The sequence below is a fragment of the Astatotilapia calliptera genome, chromosome 1 (genome assembly GCF_964374335.1).
Source record: "Astatotilapia calliptera chromosome 1, fAstCal68.1, whole genome shotgun sequence".
Classification (NCBI taxonomy): Eukaryota; Metazoa; Chordata; class Actinopteri; order Cichliformes; family Cichlidae; genus Astatotilapia; species Astatotilapia calliptera.
In genome coordinates, this window is record NC_137422.1 from 38,517,562 (window position 1) to 38,538,236 (window position 20,675).

Consider the following 20,675-nt stretch of genomic DNA (forward strand, 5'->3'; position numbering starts at 1 on the left):
GCCGGTGATAAAGAGGAAAAAGCTCCGACATGTGTTAGTCTCACGTGAGGCCACGGCTGAGAGCGTTATGGTGTCATATGGTCAGAACTAGAGCAAAGCAGCATGTGATTGAGCCAGAACTATATGAGAGTGCAATGTTTTGTGTTTTTAAATCGTATCTATCTCTAATTTGTGACATGTGGTTTAAAGGTTAAGGCAATTAAGGCTTCACAGTGAAAGTCGTCAAACCAACAGGTGATGGTTCCTGTGTTAGTCTATGGGAAAATAAAATCAATACAATACCATGCACCCAAATCTGTTTCCATACTTACTTTGATGATTGTAAACTCAAAGACTGACATCCTAATGTGACATAAAGGGGCCTGTTGAAGTTCCTCTGTTTGTCTCTGGATTGTTGAGTGTCAGGTTTGTCAGATAAAGCAACATATGATATAAAACTGTTATTTCCATTTAGTTACTTCCCTTTCCCACAGCCATCTACCCTCTCGGCATTCCCGGTACTTTTTATCACAGCTTTCACTTCCCTTTTAATTACTTTTACTATCAGGTCACAAGACTCTAAGATTATAAGCCTGTTCAAGAAGTCACACACCTCATCTGATACACTGAGTTATTAAAATGGCACACGTACTAAGGCAAGGCAAGTTTATTTGTATAGCACAATTCAACAACAAGGTGATTCAAAGTGCTTTACAGAGACATTAGAAACAAAAATAAATAAAAAGCATGATTTAAAATTGATTAAAACAAGCAAACAAACTAACTAACTAATTAACAAACAAACAAACAAACAAACAAACAAACAAACAAACAACAGTATATAAAATCAAAACCGATAAAATCAGTAGTTAAATGTAAGTTTTGAAATTTAAGCTTAAAGTGTGGATTTGGTGCTTTATTCAAATGCAGCTGAGAACAGGTGAGTCTTCAACCTGGATTTAAATAAACTGAGTGTTTCAGCTGATCTGAGGCTTTCTGGGAGTTTGTTCCAGATATAAGGAGCATAAAAGCTGAATGCAGCTTCTCCGTGTCTGGTTCTGACTCTGGGAACTGATAAAAGACCGGATCCAGATGACCTGAGGGATCTGGAAGGTTCATACTGGGTCAGGAGGTCATTGATGTATTTTGGTCCTAAACCATTCAGAGCTTTATAGGCCAGCATCAGAACTTTAAAGTCTATCCTCTGACGGACAGGCAGCCAGTGTAAAGACCTCAGAGCTGGACTGATGTGGTTCACTTTTTTGGTCTTAGTGAGGACTTGAGCAGCAGAGTTCTGAATGAGCTGTAGTTGTCTGACTGATTTTTTAGGTAGACCTGTAAAGATGCTGTTACAGTAATCAAGCCTACTAAAAATGAATGCATGGACTAGTTTTTCCAGGTCCTGTTGAGACATCAGATCTTTCATCCTTGAAATATTCTTGAGGTGATAGTAAGCTGACTTTGTTATTGTCTTAATGTGTTTCTCTAAGTTTAGGTCTGCATCCATCACTACACCCAAATTTCTCGCCTGGTTTGTGGTTTTTAGATGTATAGATTGAAGTTCTCTGGTGACCTGTAATTGTTTTTCTTTGGCGCCAAAGACTATTACCTCAGTTTTGTTTTTCTTTAGCTGGAGAAAATTGTGGCACAACCAGTCATTGATTTCCTCAATGCATTTACCAAGAGCCTGTACAGGGCCTCGGTCTCCTGGTGACATTGTGATATATATTTGTGTGTCATCTGCATAGCTGTGATAGTTTATTTTGTTGTTCTTTATAATCAGTGCCAGTGGGAGCATGTAGATGTTAAACAGAAGGGGTCCCAAGATGGAACCTTGGGGAACTCCACATGTGATACTTGTCTGCTCAGATGTGAAGTTACCTATTGATACAAAGTATTTCCTGTTTTCTACGTATGTTTTGAACCAGTTTAGTACAGTTCCTGAAAGACCTGTCCAGTTCTCCAGTCGTTTGAGTAATATGTTGTGGTCAACTGTATCAAATGCTGCACTGAGATCCAGTAAAACTAGGACTGACATTTTTCCACTGTCTGTATTCAGACATATGTCATTAAACACTTTGGTCAGAGCGGTTTCAGTGCTGTGGTTCTGTCTAAAACCTGACTGGAAGGCATCGTAGCAGTTATTCTGTTTTAAGAAGTAACTGAGCTGTTGAGAAACTGCTTTTTCAATGATCTTACTTAAAAATGGGAGATTTGAGATCGGCCTGTAGTTGTTAATTTGTGTCTTGTCAAGATTGTCCTTTTTCAGTATAGGTTTTATTACAGCAGTTTTTAGTGATTCTGGAAACACACCTGATAATAAAGAAAAGTTGACGATCTGTCTGACTCTAAAGTCTTTGAGACCTTTTTGAAAAAACTTGAAACGTGTTTGAAAAAACACATACTAATACAAAGCACAGAGGAGGCAGTGAGGTGTGACCCACTGATATCATTGATGTTTTTACATTTACAGCCATGCTGATTTTCAGAGTTTGGAATTATATCTGGCTACCTCAAACTGAAGTCTTGCCATCTTACAGAAAAGTTGTCATGACATGAAGCACAGATTTCCAAAATGACACCCAGCACACAGATTTTAAGAAACAGAAAAAATTATAGATTTTTTGTTTTCCCGGAGAGTTACACAGGATTTTAGAATTGGAGTCAAAGGCAGTCATATCCGATATATTCATAATTGATGCCGCTTTCAGCATTAGAACCAAACTGGAGGGTGACTGGACGTCAGCGTGCACCATCTGATGACAGGTTTTACATCACCTGGACAGCAGCATATATCAGGGAAAATAAAACACTTTGTCAGACTGCAGCCTGTAGGAATGTGGGTTGGATGTCCTAACTCAGCTCATAAATATCAAAACCCCATCCATTCTAAATCCAAGGAATTTCACTGGAGGAAGGAGGCATCCAGCTTTGCCAGTCTTGAAAAAGTATTGGCAGGGTTAGAGGGCAGGACTGGACAGCTGCTGCAGACAGAGGTGAGAAAAGGGGGTAAAAAAGAGAGTTTAGATCTTTAGATCAGTTTTCTATATTACAGAATGCAAATCTGACAACAAATGAGAAACAAATAACAAATTTTAACACTTTAAACACATAAAAAACATGCGATAACAGAGTGCCTGACATTAGTATTTTACTTGATGGACATTGAATCAGAAGACCTCAGGATTCAAAACTCCTGTGAGGCTGTTAGAGATAAAATATCTTTTCTGGTTCAGTCAGAGTAAAAACTAAGGAGTACTTAAGTTTGTGGTGATAGAGACATCCAGATATTCCTCTCACCGATGAGTCCGATTGTGGCTCACAGAGAACTTTAGAGGTTGAGTAAGTCTGACCAAAAGAGAAAAGATAACATGATCTTCATGACATACTGCCGCAGACACGTGATGTAAGAGTCCTGCGGAGGAGGTGGTGGTGGCGGAGGAGTAGGAGGAGGGGGTTTTGACTCACATGGGGTCAGAATCCCCTCCTCCACACCTCCCATTCAACTACATGGGATGTGCTCTGATTGGTTGGTTCAGGAGGACACAGTGTTCTTGTTTCATGCCCACAGTCATGAAAGTCTCTCATCTCTTCAGAGTGCACTTCAATAACCTACATGCATTTCCAGGAGACTCAGCAAAACCATAACCACTGCTTACCCTAACCTTACCCTGACATTACTGTACCCCTAACCTAACATTATCCTAATCTTACGCTTGTGTTAAACTCAGCATTCACCTCAGAACTCGGAGACTTTCTTTTTGTCCACTAAAAGGAGGTGAGCCCGCCACAATGAACCGCTTTAGTCACTAAAACAGCAGTAATACAAGTACACACAGATGTACCCACACACACAGAGAAACACACACACATGCAAATACACACACACACACACACACACACACACACTAGCTAATCTGGTCTTTCCTGGCAGCCTAAACACATCGGTCACATTAAGAGAATTGAGTAATTAAGGAGAGAAAAGCAGCATGTTCCCACTGATTTAATCAGTTTACGACCAGTGTGTGTGAGTGTATGTGTGTGTGTGTGAGTGTATGTGTGTGTGAGTGTATGTGTGTGTGTGCGAGCTTCAGGCTATAATACCCGGAATACCACACTGTTATATTTATTTATTTATTTATTTCCTGGGAATGCATTTTGGAAAAGTAGGGTCTGCTTTAAAGTACTGGCCAAAATACAGGACAGCGCCCCGGCTTCCCTGTTCCAGCGTCTGCTTTTGAGACTTTTTTTAAGATGCTAAACTTGGTAAGGTTACAGGATCTTTGCTGTAACAGTGAAGAGCTGCCATCAGGGCAAACCAAAACAGGAAGTGCATAAACCTCCACAAATCTGCTTATAAGACAGAGGAAATGCTGGAGAATTCTGCTGCGTGTAGGTTTCCTTATGGTGCCAAATGATACAAATAAATGCACATATCTCTGACTGGAGCTGCTCACAGATAATTCCACTGCCTTTAATCAGTTTGACCAAAGGTGAACAAATCCAGGCTAAAATTGGGTGTTGGAGGGAACGTCAGTGCCTGTAGGTGACATTAGAAGACTTTTACCCCTGCTTACAGGGTGCTGCTCTGCTGACAGCTTTCACGCATTTCCGTTGTCTTACTGGTTCCAAAACAAGCGCATATTCTAGTGTTAACAAGTTTCTATCAGATTTATGCCCAATCCCAATTTTCTGTGTGGCACAGCCCCTGCATTTTTCCAGGCTTCCGAATGAAGCATGGTCATTTTTAGCATTAGGTCACACCTAAAGTTCAATCTCCAAAAGAAACAGAGCGCTATCCTGCCCAGCAGCATGAGGGATATGTCCAAGGTGGGAACTGGGATTGGGGTTTTGTCTTCACTTTCACATGCAGGCTGTAGCATCTCAACCTGCTATTTGCTGCTGTAGCATATCAAGTGTGATTTGTAATAATCCACGCTGCATAACAGGATGAAAAAAAGCAGCACGTTGACATGTGCAGCTCCAAGCCACGTTTCCAGTTAACATAACGACGTACTCTAACACGGTGGCCTGAGCTCTGTTTTCCACAGTGGGTTCATCCGATCTTAATGGAAAGTTTAGGTCAACGTGTCTTTTAGAAAAGTCGCGTTCAATCCTGCTAAAGCTGTCTGCTATCTTTAAACTCCACCTCCATTTCTCTGCAGCAAGCTATTACTGCAAATCTGCTTATCAGCTCACCCACTCCATCAGGAACATTACGTTTGGAACAGAAACCACGAGAAGTAGTATTTACACCTCGGTCCAAGACAACAACAACAACAACATGCCAGAACGGCCGGCTCTTTATATAGCCGTGATGTCCCGGCCTTTAATCTCTCAGTGTTTGAGAACACTTGGTCTCACAGTACAGATTATCCAAACCTGATTCCTGAAAGTTGATAAACAAACCAATCAGCACCACTACTTTGATGATGGAATTTAAAGGCAACGTTCCTCTGGTTGAGGCAGTAAAACACTGGTGATGTGATGTGACCACAGCAAGATAAAAACCTCAGGTGAAGCTGGATCCATGGCGTAATGGCCTTTGCAGCAGTATCAAAGGTATTTAAAACATGGACGCGTTGAGCATGATGGAATAAAGTGTTCCCACTAGATTATAAATAACAGATGTTTTAACACACTTTATGGTTGCTATTTGAGGAACATTTCATTTATGAGCACATGTTTTAAATGACTGACCACCTGCTGCACCTGCTCCATGTTTCTGCTCTGAGGACGTTATGTACTAAATACTGAATAAATGCAGCGTTTCCTCTGATGTCAGTGAATGAAATGATTTTATTAGAATCTGAAACTGACATGCTGGTAGAGAAACCACATTCAAGTTATCAAACAGTTCTCCGGACATCTGTGATCTAACAAATAAAGAGAACATGTCATTTATAAATGGATTGCTATAAAAATGCAATCTATTATTATTATTATTATTATTATTATTATTATTGTTGTTGTTGTTGTTGTTGTTATTTATTCAGTATATTTGGGATGTTAAGCTTGACAGAAACTGGCAGTTTGTTTTTTGTTTGTTTGTTTTTGTTGTTATATTGTAAACACTCCAAATAGAAAAAGCTGGAGGATGTTATGATGAAAAAAGGACATAAAAATTTGATTGATTACATTTGCAATGAATCAAATTTGCAGAAATTATAACTGAACATCTAAAATTCAAATCTATAATTCCTTTAAACAAGAATGACTCTTTTAGAGAAATTAAAAATAATATTTATAATAACATAAATGCTTTTTAATACAGTCATGGATGTTGTCTGCTTATATACGGATGACACTGTTTGTTATCTCTCTAATCATGACTGTTGAGTTTTCAATTTTTTATTAACCTAATAAAAATCTTTAAAAGTTGTTTTTTTTTTCCAGACAAAGAAGTAACACTTCTGAGAACACAACCACTGCTCTTATTTGATTTTTTTTTTCACATTGAGTTCAGTAGCTTGTTGCTTTAACAGATGTGTTTTTTTATACTTTTATATATACCAAAAAAATATTTTTGTCTTGACTATTCATGCAACTTTTGTGCAACAAACTTGTCATTGCCTTTGATTTTGAGAAGAGAAAATGTGTTATCATCTGGTTATAGTAAGTTAAAGTGAGTGGATGTGACAGTAGAGGAATTACTGATGAAGCTGTTTATGGCTTTTCGTTCCTCTGTCTGATCTCATATATAAACTTGAAACAAACAATCTGTAGTACCTCAGATGCAGACGGCCACCTCCAATTCAAGGCTGTATCATGCAAATTCAACACACACACCACGAAAATCACTCTAAATTCATAATCCAGTAAAACTATGAGCAAGACTCATGGTCAGATAATGAGTAAGAAGTTGGTCATATGCTTAATGATGTGACAGAAACTGATCTCTGAGGGACACAGCAGGTGTACGATCCTTCAAGTTGAAGAATTTTATTCCTCAGTGTATAGCCTAAAGCTCGCGCACACACATTCCATTCCAAGATGGCTACATTTTTATTTTCTTTTACCTCATAAGTGTGAACTTTGTCTATGATAGGTTTGTAACGTAAACCTATTCGCTGGAACGTTAAGGACAATTTGCTACACAGTAAAAAGCAAGACACAAGTCACCAAAGTTCTTTGGGTCACTCATGCGTGAAGGAGGCCTACCTGGAGCCAAGTGTCGTTCCACCCACTTGACCTCCGTCAGAGACTCTCAGCCAGGTTCCCCATAGCACTCCTTATATTGTGGCTACATGAATATGCATAGGGTCATTAATATATAACATCTTACATAGGTATACAAGTGAACAAAGAATACTGTGTGTGTGTGTGGGGGGGGGGGGGGTCCAGAGTGTGACCCCATAAAGACTTCCCTAAACCTGCTGGTCTGGAAGCTCAGCAGTTCATCTAAACAAAAGGCACTTAGACTAAAACTGACATAGCTACGTTTATCCTACCATAAAACAATAAGACAAGGTACGACCTCTCCCATACTCCCAGGACGTAGGTGTGAATGCCAGAACACTCTGGAATGCACACCAAGCCTTTGCAGACTGCTAAAGATCACACATCCTATCACTACACAATCGATTATACACCTCTAAGCATATACGGTTAAATATTTCCTAATACAAATGACAATAATAAAATCTAAACCCATCAGTCTATAGGTTCACTTCCGAGATCAGACAGTCTCACTGCATAAGGAGATGCTGAACATTTCTGATTGTAATCTGGAAATCTGTTGAAGACTGCTTGTGCAATAGCTTCTCTCCATCTCACGTTCCTGCCTGCTCCGGAGGTCCATTTGGACACAGTATTGGCAGCTTCATCACCTTTTTCAAACATGTTTCTTTGATTATGTTTTTCTTATGTATTTGTGTTCATTGCTTATGAAAATGTGTTCATAATGAGTTGCTTATAATAATGATTATGTCATGGAAAAAACTTTTTGTGTGTGCGTGTGAATGTACAAGCTAAAGTGAGCAGATTAACCTATACAACAAACTTACCTTTCCATGCAAGAATGACAAAAGCAACTGCAGAAGAAGAAGAAGAGTAAATAACAGCGCGGTCCAGGAACAGATTTTGGTTTGTGACAGGTATTAGTGTCTCGGTCATGGACACCAGTGGATTTGGGATCAGGAGCTTTGAGGCTCAGCTGCTGCCAGCAGGCTCGTGACTATACAGATTAACTGTTGAGCAATAAGGAAGCCAGATTTTTGCAGCCCCTGTCACTTCAAAATGATTTGTCCCTCAGATCTGTCTGACAGGTTTGCTCGTTACGATTTCAGATGTATTAGCTAGGTGACAGCAGGTCAGAAAAGTCACAGTGTTATTCCTCAAACAACACAACGACATAAAAAAGCCCTCACTTAACCCTCGTTAATTCATTAACCCCTGATGAGTTGATCAAGGAGCCATAAAGCAGCGGGAGCAGCCGACGGAGGCGGAGGAAGAGCTGGAGGGGGGGGGGGGGGGTTGCCTCAGAGATTAATGAAAGACTTCAGGTTACACTCTAAAGAGGACTACCTTCTGAAGTTTTGAACATTTGTAAAGTAAAAATGATCGTGCAACATTAAACATGGCTGTATAAACAAAAGAAAGTGCATTCTAACAACCTGCTTGATCTGTTAATCATTAAGTGTCTGTGTGAGATAATGCTGGCAAGTGATATTATTGCTGGCAACAGCAAATAAAAATGTAGCCAACCGAGGCGTGATGTGTTACTGTAGAGGTGCTGGCCGAGTCCTCATCACATGAACTTTAACCAAACAAACCAATCAGAAAATAGCAAACAAGTTCAGTCAGTGTCAGTGACCTCTCACAGATCCAATTACAGTTACCAGAATGTAATCCACCATTATCTTTCTCTAGATCCTGTAGTCACTATTACAGGAGTCTGCATGAAGTAAAAAACTTTGGAACTATGTGATACTTAGTTTTTCTGTTATATAATTTTTCCACGAAAGATGAAACATAATTGTACTGTATTGTGATTTAAGCTCCCACAGAGACAGTTACTAGCGCTGAGGGACAGAGAGGAATGCCAAGAGAGCCCATCAGGCAGCAAAAGGCACATGATGAGACTGAAAAGCAAATATCGTGGTCAACCAAGGGCCTCCGGGGAGGTGTCATCTCCATGCAGAAGGCCTGTGTGAACACACAAAGACAAACAAGCATAGACATGCTTTTTTTGTCAGATTTATTTCTCATTTATGAATCTCGATGTTTAATTGTACTCGTGCGCATAAGCCTCATTTCCACTAAAATCTTAAGCCTAAATAACATAAATAACATAACACAAAATGAATTCTTCTTCCAGGTATTGGAAGAACAGGTATGGGAAGAAATATTCAATGATAGGTAGACATCAACCTTTAATAAAGGGAAATCATTATTAAAAAAACAAATTCCTTTTCTGTATTACTAAAAAAGGCATCAAAATGGCATCAGTTTACTCAAGGAAAGAAAAAAAACATTGCTGCTGCGATGTGTATGATAGGACCCGCAATTATCAAAAATAAAAGTAAAAGATGAAATGATGAAGAAAAATACAAAAACCTTCCAATGAAAGTTGTAAATGGTAAATTGTGCATTTGGAGATGCATTTAAAAGAAATGCAGACTCTTCCTGTCTTCCCGTCCCTGTTTGTCTTCACTAAATCAGGCTTGACTTGGTTTACACTTGTTAAAATGTGTCCACACAGTCACAACACACATACTTCCATAATAAGCAACAATTTATGTGTGGGGAAAGGCCTATGAATTGTTTTTGTGTGAACACATCATTTATTTCTGAGAGGCAGTAGACCTGAGGTTGCAATCAGAGACATTTCAGCATGTAGTCCAATATAAACAAACATGGGTCAGAAGAAGGTCACACTCTTGATGGGAGCTAAGGTTGCGACTGCTGACCAGCTGACATCTATCATGTCAGTCATGTCCACACTCAGATTAACATGAGCTCACATGAAAAAAATGAAAGTTCACACGGCAGTATGTTGTTTACTGGTGAAGCACTAATTGTTAAATGAGGCGTATGCAGAATTGTATTGTTACTGTTCCTGTTTACTGTGAACATGGAGTGTTTTGACAGCATCTGAATCAGTATGTGTCCATGATGTAAGTACTCATGTCACGCGATCCTCTAATGAGAGTTCTGCCACAGACATATCCTGCTGAAGCCCCTCCAGCTCCACAAAGAGAGCATTCTTCTTCTAGCGCAGTGGGATAGGGATTTTGCATTGTAGCTGAGGGCCGACTGTCCCGATCATCTCCGTTCACATGTTCAGCTGAGTTATTTCTGAATCCCGATGAAGAAAACAGGTCAGAGTGTTCGCAGCCAAGCAGGAGTCCAGCAGCGATCATCTAACCCGAGTCTTCCTCATCCTCTTCTTCATGGGAAAAGGACTGAGCTGCCTTTCCATTTCAGGCTTCAGTGTTTTATTCACAGGTCTTGAAATATTAGCAAAAGATAATATTACAGGCTCCCAAGTATCTTAACTGTTCAAGATTAATTGCAGCGATCCAATTTGACTGATGCATCCTAAGTTTTAGTCTCAACAAACACTGGAATTAAATCTGTTTCTGATTCCACAAACGGTCTGCGAAAGTGAGTGTGAGTCAAATTATATTTGTGAACTTTCGGTAATGAGGGAGCTTGGAGCCGGTGTGTCTGCGACTCAGTCAGGTGACTGGGCAATGAGTTCCACCTCCTTTTTATCTGGCCGATCAATGTACTAATATTCAGCAATTGCTGTTAATAAATCAATATCACTTATTGTTGTGTATGTATTTGTATGTAAACTTAACCGTGATACAATATAAAAAGAAAAGGTAGGAGGACCCATGATTAAGCCATGAGGAACCCCACATTTATCATATATCAAGGTCAAGGTCAAGGTAACTTTATTTATACCCAAAGTAAATTTACCTTGCCTATGGGTATAAATAGAGTTACCTTGACCTTGACCTTGATATGTGATAAATGTGGGGTTCCTCATGGCTTAATCATGGGTCCTCTACCTTTTCATCATTTTTTCTTCCACTGGCTCATTCATCACATTTATATTACTATTGCATGCCCACTCTACAGTGTCCTTTGGTCTATGATTTTATTCAGCACAATGAAAGTTTGGTGGATATAAAATAGATGTTAATGTCATAAAATTAAGATGCCGTGCTTTTATAACCTTATCTACATCAAACTGTCAGCTCATATTAACACAAAGCAAGACTTCAGTCGGGTTTCCTTTTCACCCTTTTCTGTAAAGTCTGAACTCTGGAGGTTCTGGAAATGTTGCTTATGTCCATGTCCATCTTGTCACTTTTGTCTTCTTAATAAATTAATCAACAGAAACAGTAACAGGAATATACAACCGAAACCAACACACACGTACATTTTAGGATGTTGAAGATTCTTATCAATATAGGGTATTTATGAGATTATCATATTGCACAGCAACCACCTATCAGCACTGCAAAAAGCGTCCATCCGCAGTGTCAATGCACCTATAAAAGCATTACATTACTTTAATTTCATAACAAAACTCTTTTATAGCCAGCAAATTTCATTATGCATGATACAGGAAGATAACATTCTGTTGCTATCAGTACAGTACTGTGGAAAAATCGATAGACACGCCTCATTCCTTTAAATTCCTTTAAAGTCTCTTGTGTACTTTAATTGTACTTTACTGTACAATTTAAGAACATTACTTCCACCAATTTTGTCGGCACTTTCAGTACCACTGTTTGAAATGTTGTACCGTTTCAGACACTCACTTTTCTACCACTCATCTGACGTCCTCTGTATCTTCCAATTTCAAATTTGGATTCATAACTCCATCAACCCTGTGACCACTGATTCTTCTAGCACAGCGTAATTTGGTATACAACTGCCTTTTCTCCCTGTTTTGCACTTCACAAGAATAGCTTCTTGTCAGCCACCCTTCTACTGAGACCACTTCTCATAAGGATTCGAACAATAGATGGATCAGCTAAAGATCCAGATGTATCTCCTGCATCAGGTTGTATTTCTTAGGGACATGCCATTTAAATACAGTTCATCTGCTGTAGACAGTTTTTTTTGGTCTGATTCTACAGTTTGATGTCCAGTGCATGCCAAGTTTTTGGCTAAAAGCTCACCTTGTTGGTGCAAAAATACTCTTTTACATCTGTCAAACTGGAATCTTTGGCATTCCAGTGAACAAATGATGTGTTTTTGTGATAGACTGCTACTAATAAACTGATTAAAGATGCAGTTTAACATGGCTGTTATCTGATATGTGTTGGTTCATCCCTTTATGAACCAGTTTAGCCTTTTATGCTTGAATGAGATCAGTGTTAAGTGGATTAACAAACAAAAAGAAATATGATCCTGGTCACGTACAAAGACCGTCTGGATCCTTGGAATCGTAATATAAAGAAATAAAAGGTCACTCACATTTGTTAATTGTAAAAGTTTTAACCTTGGCGTCCCTGTAGCTTCTTTTCCTCCCTTTGATTGGCTGGATTTTCTCGTTAAATATTTCTTTACAACCTGCAGCTATGCCTTTGGGGTGTCATTACAGTGAATAGCTGAACTGCTGGTGTCATTAGAGGTTATAAACATAATGAATTACAGTCTATGTCTTGGTGTTCATCTGAACAACAGACTGGACTGGACTCATAACTCAGACGCCCTCTACAGGAAAGGGCAGAGCAGGCTGTACCTGCTGCGGAGACTCAGGTTGTTTGGAGTGGAGGGCCCACTCCTGAAGACCTATGACTCTGTGGTGGCCTCAGCGATCTATTATGGTGTGGTCTGCTGGGGGGCAGCATCTCTGCTGGGGACAGGAAGAGACTGAACAGGCTGATCAGATGGGCCAGCTCTGTTCTAGGATGTCCTCTGGACGCAGTGGAGGTGGTGAGGGACAGGAGAATGGCAGCTAAGCTGTCATCCCTGTTGGACAACGTCTCCCACCCCATGCAGGAGACTGTGACAGCACTGAGCAGCTCCTTCAGTGGGAGACTGCGGCACCCACGGTGTGGGACGGAGAGATTTCGCAGGTCTTTCCTCCCCACTGCTGTCAGACTCCATAATAAAGACTTTAACTGATCAAACACATCCACACATGTGCAATAATCTTTCTGGCATTGTTGTATTTTTACTCAGTTGTATATAGAATTTGTATTCTATTTTTATCTTATTGTATATTTTAATCTATTTTATTCTACTGTATATGGTATTTTATTTTATTCTATTCTGTACAGTTGTGTACTGTATTTATTCTTATTGTATTCTAATTTTTGCTTCATAACTTTTGCACTGTCCAGTTCCTGCTGTGACAAAACAAAATCTTATCTTATGTCATGGTTCTGGGTTACTTCGACCCAGCGTTTTGTGTTAATTCTGATTTTGTTTTTAGGGTTGGCTTTGGTGTTTAGTGTTTTATCATCCCTACCTGTGTCTTTCCTCTGTTCTCTGTTCGTGTCCCCGAGTTTTGTGTTGTAAAACAGTAAAACCTTGTGTGTAGTTACAGTGCGTGTCTGCCTATGTTCCTTGTCGCGTCGTCTGCATTACTCTTTTTTAGTTGGTATTTCACAGTGTCTCTCTGTTCTCATCTCGTGTTCCTCTCCATGTTGCATGTTCCAGGTTTATTAGTTTTTCCCAGTTTAGGTTCGTGTCTTTGTGCAGTCCTCGCCACCCTTGTTTCTGTTTATATTTCACCCTTTGTAAATAAACGCTCACCTGCATCTAGCCGTTTCCTGCATCTTGGGTCCTCATTTAACTCCACCGCACGACTGCTGTCCCAGCCATGACAGTCTAGATTTGCTTTCAATTTAGTTTTGTTCAAGTTCCCCATACGAAGCCAGCAGTCACCTGAAGGACACTGTGACCTTTGGATATATTAACTTGTCTAAATTCCAATGAGCCTGTGTGTTATATAATACATTTCTGAGCTACTAAAGCTCACCATCGGACTGTAAATGGATCAGAAACTACAGGGAGGCTGTGCTCTTTCCAAAAAGACGAATTATAATAATCCTCTTTAATTGTAAGTGTGTAACATAAAGTCATTATGATTTACACCAAATTAGAGGCTTTGGCGTAAATCATTTTTAATGGAATCATCTGATTAATAATGTGTTCTGTAGTAAAACCTATCCCAAAAAATCTGAGCTTCCATTTTGGTGAAATTCTAGTATTGTGTTAGCCTGTCACACTGTGCATTGTGCCCATAAAGTTTATGGATGAGGTTTGCTAACCGAGATTGTTAGCACTGCCATCTCTGGTATAAATTTGGTTGCACCTAGCTGAGCAAACCAGCATGATGGTGACCAAAAAGAAACAGCCGGAGATGCCACGCAGGCTAGATCCACCTTTTGCATACGGTTTATGGCTCAGACACGTGGAGAAAAATGTAGAAACAGAACATCAAAGAGATAAACAGCATAATGTTAACATCAAGAAGATAAACAGCATCAAAGAGATAAACAGCATTATGCTAAATTTGATTTGATTTGATATACCTTTATTAGTCCCACAAGGGGAAATTTCATAAGGCTGCCGACCTATTAAATGTTAAAGGACATAATGTTCTCTCATATTTCACCCCCCCCCCAAAAAAAAAGACATTGAGCAAACAATAAACGCAAGAATTCATGCCCATGACATCGGCAATATTAACACCGAGACAATCTGGACCACCTGATTAAGATTTATCTGATTGATATGCATGTTTATGCAGTCCAAGATTCCAACAGCAAATTCCTGCAGTAATATACATTTTAAATCTTCTTAATCGATAAAAATTTCATAAGAAAACAAGAAACCTTTTGAGGCAGTTTGAAAGAAAAGCAGAGACAAAACATAAAAGTGGGGTCAGAGGTCAAATGAGACCTGATATTTGGGCACAAACTACAATTTGATATTTAAAACTTTCATATACCAATATCATATCCTAATGTTGCCAATACAAATAGAGGCAGTAAAGTTTTAAAGATAAAAGACATTTTGTATGAAAGTTTGACCTTATTTGACCTTGTAGAAGAGGTCAGAGTGATATTTAGAATGCTCAATATTATCACGTTGAGCTTCTGATCAATCTATTGATTTTGAAGATGGTCAAATGTGACATGATATTTTAAGTCTATATACAACACTTCCACTATGTTGACAATACACACCACATTTGTCAGAATCATAGTCTCCATTTTTCCAGGCTTTTTGTCAGTTTTGGACAATAAATTGTGAAGTTGACCTCGATGGATCTAAGCCAGATTTTAATGGACTGTTAACACGACCTCATTTTACACCCCTACACACTTTTATGAGAATCCATTCAGAACTTTTCAGTTTATCGTGTTTGCAGACCAGTGTTTGTCAAGTTACTTGAAAAAAGTAACTTGACTTGAAAAAAGTAAATATTTAAAAAGTAACTAATTACTGATTACTTCTCCCAAAACGTAATATCGTTACTTTACTGATTACATATTTTCAAAAGTAATTAGTTCCTTAGTTACTTTTTAAAAACATGATACACACCCTGAATAGGTAATAAAGCAACAGACCTTTCAGCCCAATTCTGCTTTTTCTACATAATCCATCATATAAAATGTAATCAAATGAAAACGTCTCTTTTTAAAAATTGTTTTATTTTTTAAGCAAAAATTAAATTATATGCAACAGTCTTTGACTTGAAGAAATTTGTTTAACATTTAAACCTATTGTCACAGTTCTGGTCATTTTGACCCAGCTTTTTCTGTTTCTCATGTCTTGGTGTTTTTTCTGTGTTAGGATTTATGTTCTGATTCTTTAGTGGTGCTGTTTTGATTATTATTATTGTAGGTTTAGTTCAATATCAAGTGTGCGTCTTTGTTTTTGTTTCTTGTTTGCTGTTTTACTTTGAAGGTTCGTGTCTGATGTCAGTGTGTTCAGTTTTACTTCCCCCCTATCGCGTTAGCCCTAATTTCACCCAGCTGTGTCTCCTTCCTGTTTCCCATTCCCTGATTACTCCCCTGTGTATATAAGCCCTGTGTTTTCCTTTGTTCTCTGTTGTGTTGTGTCCTCTACATGCTGTATGTTGGTCTCCTGGTCCTGTTTAGTTTCGCTATTCCAATTCAGTCTGTGATACCTATGTTCATATTTTTGGTTTTGTTTTGGTGAGTAATTTTGGTAATTTATCTGGAGTTTTTTCCAGCAATAAAATCTGCTATTTGAGTTTAAGTCCCATCTCCAAGAGTCCTGAATTTTGGGTCCACCACTCCTGCCTGCCTGCCTGCCTGCCACACAGCCGATCAGCATATAAAATAAAATAATTGTTTGTGCTTACACTAACTCTTTCAAATAGATGCAAGTAAAACACAGCAGAAAATAAATAAAATCAAAGATTAAGTGGCACAGAGTCCTGTTGCTTCTACATCTATTTTCACCTGTTTAGCAGGAGTGGAGCAGGTGGTGATTTGCCCGGTGCCACAGCGGTCATGTCAGTGGGGGGATCTGGGGGTTTCTCTGTGATTTTCACATTCCCATGGCAGTGTGCTCAGTGGGTGGGGGGGGGTTTCGCTGCAAAAATAAGTTTTCTTCCCATGCAGACTGTACAGCAGATGTAACCCAGTTCCTAAAATCATTTCAAACAAAAGAGAAGAGAAAGTAAAACATTTTATGTTCATTGTTTCTGTTCTTACTGTCCTAGTTTGATGTAAGTGAAACGAGATCAATATATTTATTTAAACAAAAAAAGGGGACAGAGATTTATATATTTGTTCTGGTTAAACAAGGGTTAAGTTTCTCCAAGGGTTGATGAGTTCTGATGAGAGCCTATTGTCTTACTCCACTCCTCGTGTGTCAGCCAATCGGTGAAGCTCTAGGCAGCTCTTGTCCCGCCTTAGTATCAGCTCCCAAGTTTTCAGTCTCTTTCTTCTACAGCCGAACAGAGCAGGCGGACTAAAACTTTGTTATCGGTATGCTGGCGAAATTAACCCCTAATGAGTTAAAAAATACCATCTAAACTGATATTGTTCACAAAGTATGGTTTTGCACTTGTTGTCGTAGAGGACAGAGCGAAACCGGAAGATTTACTGAGCGGTGGCTTTACGGAAACACTGAGCATCCACTCGATGGCGGTAAGCTAAATGTGGCTAATCAGGCACGTGATGTGCGGAGTGTGGGTACAGTTGTTGGGTGTCTCTGGAACGCACTGTTATGCTAGTTAGATCATTAACTAAGTCATTAACATGTGAAAAGCTGCAAATGTTTAAAGCAGCTGAAAATAAGTTTATGAGAGATAATTGTAAGCAGACTTTATGCTGCTTCCTGCTTAGTTTTGATGCCAATCAGTTATTTTACAATGCTCAGTATTGAATACCTGGAGGTAATTTTTAGTGTATTTCCACTTGTGCTAGTAGGCTTATGGTACAAGCGGGATTAAGCACGTCTATTTTAATACTCCTATTCGTAGCCTGAGTCCTTGTGCTTACATGTTATTGAAATTACTTGCACTTTGTTCAATTTCTGATAAGCATTTGCATATTATTCCATTTCTTAAAAGGGGTAATATACTTATTTATTTGTGATTAGATACATATGTACAGTGAGTTTATTTTGATGGATGTATGAATGTGTGTGTGAATGGGTGGATGACTGGATATGTAAAGCGCTTTGGGGTCCTTAGGGACTAGAAAAGCGCTATATAAATACAGGCCATTTACCATTTACCATTTAATTAATGTTTACAATGAAAGTGAATTATATGGTGACTATAATTCCTGAATGTTTGAAGCCTTGTAGATCATCTTTAATCTTACTGCAGGTTACAAACAAGTATTGAATCTTGATACTGTGAAATTTTGAATACTGTGAACTTTGACCCTTGATATTTTAACGTTGTACAACATGACTGAACTGATGATGACTGAATTGACGATAGCTGATTTGAATTGTAGTTACTGCAGTGTGACACTACTTTTGTTTAATTTGTGAGAGTTATTCTTAAAGTGGACGTGACATATATTTGACCATTGTTTATAGGTCAGGTTTTTATACGGGACGAATGCAAAGACCAGGTCAGCGATTCCAGAACCCAGAGTGTTCCAGTGTTCACTGGATGGCAAGATCCTTGGAGACGATATACATACACACGCACATTCATTCGCACATTGGTGGACTACAATCCTCTACTGTACAAGTAGTACAGTAGGACAGACAATCACACACACACTCCTCATCGGACGAACTCTATTGCAATACACCCGTTTGTCATGGGCCCCACCGGTACCATTTGGGCTTAAAAGGACTAATTCTTTTACTTGTGCACGATTTTAGTTTTATTTATTTATTTATTTATTTTTTTGCTACTTTGGGGGAAATTTTTACACTGGAAGTTCTGTTAAAACCTGTTGTAATACTGTGTGGTTACAAAATTATTTTAAAAGGCTTTTAAGCCACACAGCTGTGTTTGTCTGGGTTCTTTGCCATTCATGTACCAGAGCTCTAAGAGTCGTTCTTAATCTTCTGATACTAGCCCAAATTACTCATTACCTTGGTAATTATCTACTGGTACTGTATATAACTCCACATAAGTGCTACACAGACGCTAAGGTTTTTGTCACTTTTTACGGAATCAAACTCAAAGTAAGGTCAGTACTTCCACACTTTAAACGCTGCACGGTCGTACTCTCCCCCACACTCTATATATTATCCATTGTTGATCTACACACGTCGGTTGCTGCCATGAACGTCGCACGCGCTTACGTCATTGTCATGAGAAACACTGGCAAACAAACTCATGGTAACGCAGTAATGCAACGTGCTTAAGGGAAAGTAACAGTAATCTAATTACTTTGTTTGCAAAAGTAATCCCTTACTTGTTACTTGAAAAAGTAATTGGATTACAGTAGCGCATTGCACATAACTGCCTATCACTGTGACAGACTGATGAAAACACACAAACACTACCACAATCACAGCCTCCTTAACGGAGGTAAAGATGTCTGAATTCTATCATCAAACTGAACTTTGGTTTGTAACAATGTCCGGGAAACTATTGCATCCTCATTAACATGCATATTTATGCAGACCTTCGTCCAACAATTCAGAATCGGTCTCTTTCTTCTTTCTAAACCCAGATGTTCTGTATGTGATGCTCCTTCATGGCCCGGAAGGTTATGAAACAGATCAATTGGCTCGACTTCAGCATATTGCTTCAATGTACTGAAAAGGAGCAGACAACATTTTTGTCCTAGCTTCCTGGTACACGAGTTTGTTTTCCTGGGAAAAATGAATGTCGCTTTGTGTCTGTGATGAGCCAGAAACATGTTTTCCACTGTGAGATAGAAAATATCAGCATTCATTTAATAATCTCATGTTTCAACCACATGACAAGCAAATACAGGGCAACGAGACACAACTTGTTCTTTTTTTTTTTTTTTAAAGAAAGATGCTGTTGTCTATGCACCCAGGGTTAAAATTACCTAATCAAAATACAGGTGGTATTTACCACAACACATACACACAGGTCTTGTCCACAACTTTTCTTGCTTCAGCATCAGAAAGTAAAAATGATCCAGCGTGTACTCTGGCCATCCTTGTGGTGAAATACAGAAGCACTGCAAGTCACAAATGTAGCAGTCACAATGGTGTGGTGTCTCTTTAAGACAATGTAAGGTAAGGGTTAGTGTGCCCTCTGTGTGGTGTATTAGAGCAACGTGGTTGTGCAGAAGTGTATGTACTCGGAAGGACTTTATATCTTTCAACTCTTTGACTTTTTGCAACGTTACAGGTTGTAGAAACACTTTGCTTCATGTATGATAAGCAGCAGCCGTTCAACCAGGCCTTGTAAGGCTGACTAAGAGAGTGTGCATTAAAGGACAAGCACTGTGGAATTCCCAGTATCAGTGTGGTCGTGAGTTTTTCTGACTGTCCTGTTAAGTGTTACTACTACTCCTCTCAAACACTGAGTACAACCCATGTTACACAAAGTAATCGGAACAGTTTGACAGGGGTTTGAAAACTTGCTGGAAATTTGAGTATTTAAATCTCCAAATGTCTCTGTAGCCCCACAAAAAACCCAAGAAACAAAACAATTTAGCCAGGCTTTAAAGACCTCTTAAATGTCTGTCACATTTTCACCTGATATGAGTCTTCTGTGAGTCCTACACACAAATTTCATTTGGTTTTTACTTTCTTTTTTAAATTATTTTTTGGTTACATGCAGTCACCAAAGAGCGTCTGACTGGGAATAAACCTGGTTTAAGAAAAGCTTCTTGCACAAGGTTTATTCCCTATCCTCTCAGATAGTACAGTGATCACTTAGCAGCCGGTCCTGTTCGTGCTTCTTAGCTGCTCTAAGAACTGCCCTCAGGTCTTGGTTTTCCACCATAAAACCCACTGGTGTCCAGGGTGATCAGCTGGTGTGGGCCACCTGAGGAGATCTATGACACACTGACCTCAATCTGAAGCTCCTGTGTTCACCACAAGCTGCTAAGTAGGCCAGAGCAGCTCTCACTGCTCAGTGCTCTGTAGGTGGTCTCATGATGTCACATTGTTGTAATAGATGCATTGTGCAGTTTAGCATTTTCTTGATGAAATGTGTAAGACATTCACAGAAAAAGACTTGATTGGGATGAGCGTGCATGTTCCTCTAAAACCTGTCTATACCTTTCAGCATTGATGGTGCCTTTCCAGATGTGCAGGCTGAAAATCCCACAGTGATTAAC

At 39.1% G+C, this 20,675-nt stretch overlaps 1 long non-coding RNA gene across 1 annotated transcript; it reads right to left on the reverse strand.

The window, feature by feature from the left end:
• Positions 1 to 631: 631 nt before the first annotated feature.
• Positions 632 to 8,158, reverse strand: LOC145428501 (uncharacterized). The gene is made up of 3 exons (XR_013908788.1): positions 7,986 to 8,158; positions 7,141 to 7,222; positions 632 to 3,327 (listed from the first exon to the last, which is right to left on the reverse strand). It is a non-coding gene; the product is annotated as an uncharacterized LOC145428501 (long non-coding RNA).
• Positions 8,159 to 20,675: the final 12,517 nt, after the last annotated feature.